Genomic DNA, 5,000 nt, shown 5'->3' on the forward strand with positions numbered 1-5,000 from the left:
AGGGACGGGGATTGGAACTAGGCATCCTTCTTCTTGAAGCCCCACAGGAGACATTCCTAAACGAAAATGTAAAGGCATAAGAGGGTCTGGGAGTTTTCCGACCAGCACCCTACGGTTTGGGTCTTTTAATGTGCGTGGATGTGGTACAGATGAGAGTAAAAGGGAAGAGATAGGTAGTATGTTTGTGAGAAGAAAGATGGATGTGTTGGCTTTGAGTAAAACTAAGTTGAAAGGGAAGGGCGAGTGTAAGTTTGGGAGTGTAAGATAGAGGTTATCAGGAGTGAAGAGAGGGCGAGGGAGGGAAGGGGTGGTTATTCTAGTAAGTGAAGAGATAGGTAAACGTGTAGTGGAGTGGAAGGAGGTTTCCTCAAGGATAATGTGGATGAAGATGAAACTGGGAAAGGAGATGTGGGTCTATGTAAGCGCATATGGGCCTGGCAGTGAGAAGAGTGTAGAAGAAAGGGGGGCCTTTTGGATAGATTTAAATGAGTGCATAGAGGATTTAGGAAGAAATGTCAATGTAATAGTACTGGGAGACCTTAATGCTAGGGTAGGAAATGGTCCAATTGATGGAGTGGTTGGGAAATGTGGAGTTCCAGGAAAGAATCGTAGTGGAGAGTTGATGGTGGAAATGTGTCTAGAAAGAGAGTTGATGATAGCAAATACAGTGTTTCGGAAGAAAGTCAAGCATAAGTACACATAGGAGAGGGTGGTGGATGGAAGGGTGGTAGATAGAGCGTTGATGGATTATGTAGCGGTAAATAGGATTATGATAGGAAGAGTTAAGGATGTACATGTGCTAAGGGGAGAGGGTGGGGGAATATCAGATCATTTTTTGGTGGAAGGTAAGAGGTAAGAGTAGAAATGAACATAATAACAACAGCATGGTTTACAGAATCCCATGTGGTGGCTGTGGCCTTAACTTCTTTGGGGAGACAGGAAGAGGCATACACAAGCGGACATATGAGCACAAGAGCGACCTGAGGGCCCACCGAACATCAAACGCCCTGGTGATTCATGCGGAGGAATACGGACATTTACCTAACTGGGACGGAGTGGAAATATTAAAACAAGGATTAGACAAGAAAAAAAGAAAAATAGTAGAAGCAGCTTTTATAGCATCCCAGCCCTGCTGTAACCATCGTGATGGTTTTATTAAGCTGTCCAAAATGTCCGGCTGGATGATCTTACAGGAGCTGAAGGGTACGAGAGGGAGGGAGGGGGTGGGTTAAGGAAGGAACGCGGAATGATGTAAGATATATAACTGTTGATTTCCCGATTATGTTTGTACACTCTGAAGAAGCTCTGTTAAGAGCGAAACATCAGTTAATAAAACTTCAACGGTTCTCGGTGTTTATCTCACCACCCTGCCACACACACACACACACACACATATATATATATATATATATATATATATATATATATATTTATATATATATACATATATACATATACATATATATATATATATAGATATATACATATATAGATATAGATAGATACTTATACATATATATATATATATATATATATATATATATATATATATATATAGACAGGAGTTATTCTGGAAGGCCGTCAATAACTACATATATGTTTATATATATATATATATATATATATATATATATACATATGTATATATATATAAATATATATATATATATATATATATATATATACATATATATATATATATATATATACATACGTGTAGTTATTGACGGCCTTCCAGAATAACTACTGTCTAACCTTTACGTGCGAGCAAAGTGAACAGAAACGTCTCCCCATCCTTGACATTGACATTACCAAAGATGAGAATGGTTTTAGAACGAAGGTTTACACCAAAGACACTAATGTCAGCCGGTGCCTTAATGCCCGTGGTGAGTGCCTTCCAGCTTATAAGCGCTCAGTAGCTGCTGCCTACATCAATAGGGCCCTCACCCACTGCAGTAGCTGGACTGAGACCCATCACGAACTTGAGCGTATTCGCCAACTACTCACCAATAATGGTTATCCTGATGAGATGATAGAGGGACTCATTAGGAAGAAACTAGATTATTACACTACTCCTGCCCAGACCCCAGTCTCCCCTGATTGCAAAATTACAATTTACTACCAATCCAGTTATCATGACCGATACAATGATGAATGCGACACCATCGGGGGCATCATAAAAAGAGGGGTCACCCCAAAAGACTCAAATAATACCATCGATTTGAGAATTTATGCCAAACCAAACCTCACAAGATCCCTTTTCATGAGGAACAATACAGCTCTTAGGACTCCCAAGGAGGCATCTACCAATGTAATTTACGAGTTCTCTTGCCAGGAGAGCCGCTGTGACGGTTCCAATACTTACATCGGTAGAACCTCCACCACCTTAAGAAGGCACCTTCTATACCATAGAAACCAAGGGGCTATTTTTCAACATTCCATCGATCATCACGATCAGAAGCCGCCCTTACAAAAATTGATCGATTCCACTACCATCCTCCTCAAGGAATCGAACTATAGAAAGATGCAAATTGCAGAAGCCGTAGCTATCACCTCCCGACACCCTAACATTAATGTGCAAGTCTCTTCCGACTACATTCTTCCCTCAGCCCTCCCCCATGAGCACCATGGACTCCAGCCCCACCACGAGCAGCCGCCAGAAGAAACTCGAGCCCCTCTTCCTAGCTCAGGTGAGTCGGTTATCTTAGATCAGGAAACTCGGTCAACACGTCCTGTGACTAGGAGACAATCCAGAGCTTATTCCCTTCGCCCAGGATTACGAACGACACCGGCCGGCCAATCAGCAGCCAGCATTCCGCCAGAGCCGGGTCACCAGAGCTGCGTACTAGGTTCTCTCAGGCCGGGATCAGAAGAAGAATCCAGCGACCAATCAGCGTTCAGCACTCCACCCGGGCCGATCAGCCTGAGCCTTAGATCTCCTTTATAAGGCCTACACCCAAATGTTTGCTTCATACTGGGCCTAATGCATGAGCATATACATGCTTATTGCAAGGGCACTGGCACAGCAAACAGTATAACAACACTCCTCAATACTGTCAGTGGCACACCGTCCATCGTGGTCTTTTTGGATTTGGAAAAGGCGTTTGAGCTGGCCAGTCCACTAGTGATATTGTACACTCTTGCTTGCAAGGGTGTACAAGGCAAGCTGCTTTCTTGGATTGCTGACTATCTCAGTCACCGGTCTGCGAAAGTAAGATTTCAGGGTCACATATCAGAGGCCAGAATGCTGGAGAATTGCACTCCGCAGGGGGGGGGGGTCCTTAGCCCCACTCTGTTCAATGTGCTCGTCTCCAACATTCTAGAACTACCTCTACCTAAAGGGTGGAAGGTTATCTCTTATGTAGATGACCTTGCGCTTATAATTACTGGAAGGCGGCGGTGCTTCAGCAGGGCCCAGCGCTGCTTAAGCGGTGGCGACTGAGTGTTGCAGGTTAGGGTTAAAGATCTCCCCTACCAAATCGAAGGCTATGGCGTTAGGACTCTGGAGTGAGGGGGAGCACCTCTCCATCAAGGGCCTTACGCTGGTGTGGGTCCACCAGTTTCAGTACCTGGGGGTCTGGATTGATAGGAACCTCACCTTTTAGAAGGAAATAGCCTATCTCAAGAAGAGGCTGAAGGCGAAAACCACAGTCGTGAAAGCAATGATGGGGAAGGCATTTGGTGCCACACACCAGGTCCTTCGCACATTCTATGTGCACGCAGCCCGCAGTCTGGTGAACTACACTGCCCCAGCTCTCATAACTGTGGCGACTGCCACGCTTGAAGCCCTAGAGCCTAGCCAAAATACCGCAGCAAGGATTATCTTGGGAGCTCAACTTGGACCATGACTGTTAACCTCCAGATGGAGGCTTCATTGCCTTCATTAGCGTCACGGGTCAGAAGGCTAGAGGTTTACTTTCTTGCCAAGATAGTCCAGATCCCCAGGATAACTGAGCTGAGTCAGAGCCTTGTGATAGCTCTGGGACGGGTGGATAATATTATCCATTTCAAGTGGCTAGAATCCTGAACTCCTTCAAGCTCACCAGTGCCCTCCTTGAGAAGGGTAGGGACTCTCTACTCACCCAGAGTTTAAGTCCCCACCTCCATGGCTGTCGATACCTGCAACCTTCGTTGTCACAAAGCTTCCCAGTAAGAAGAAGTTATGTGACCAGGAAAGAGTACGAGCGCAGTCCCTACAAGGAATCCGCGCACTGTCGGGAGCTGGAATGGCGGCCTATTATACGGATGGCTCCGTGGACCCCAACAGACTCGTAGTGCTGGGGCTGCCTTCGTGACGGATGGTTTGACCTTTGGCAGGAGAGTATCTGACCATGCGTCCACTCTCCAAGCTGAGGCCATAGCGGTCCAAGGAGCGTTAGAGCATGCTCTAATATCACGAACTGGTTCTGTGGTGATCTACACGGACTCACAGTCTCTGCTAGGCAGCTTAGACACAACTCAGCCCAGCGACAATGTGCGCCTACTGACCTCCATCCTAGCACTACTGCTGAAGCTACACCAGCAAGGCAGGAGTGTTACGCTCAACTGGGTGCCGAGCCATGTGGGCGTCCCAGGAAATGAGCTAGCCGACATGGCAGCAGAAGCGGCGCGCCAAAGATCTGAAGTCGATGTTGTCGCCCCTAATAGCAGAAATCAGTTGCGCATACGCACCAGGGCTCTTAACCAGGTACAACGGTTGCTTCAGCACAGACTGGACGTAGAGTTATCAGAAAGGGAGAGGTGGTACAGGGCAGTCACCGACTACGAGCCCCTTGTACTTCCTCGCTCCACACCAAGAAAAGTGGAAACTCTGCTCTTCCATCTGCGGCTGGAGGACCGTTGTTTCTGGCAAATCAAGACCAACTCCACAGCAGAGGAAAGAAGATGCAACCATGGTCGCCACCTTCAAGGATCACCTCCAGCATTGCCCCGCAACTGCCTTTCTGAGAGTGCCCCCGACAACATCTGAGGGTCTTATGCGCCGCTTATGCAACCACCTT

General features: G+C 46.5%; 1 protein-coding gene across 1 annotated transcript in view; it reads right to left on the reverse strand.

Moving 5' to 3' along the window:
• Positions 1-5,000, reverse strand: part of LOC143033704 (uncharacterized) — a 17,518-nt gene that overhangs the window by 11,510 nt on the left and 1,008 nt on the right. The window lies entirely within an intron of this gene.

Source organism: Oratosquilla oratoria, chromosome 16, assembly GCF_046742065.1.
Source record: "Oratosquilla oratoria isolate Oo_2021 chromosome 16, ASM4674206v1, whole genome shotgun sequence".
Classification (NCBI taxonomy): domain Eukaryota; kingdom Metazoa; phylum Arthropoda; class Malacostraca; order Stomatopoda; family Squillidae; genus Oratosquilla; species Oratosquilla oratoria.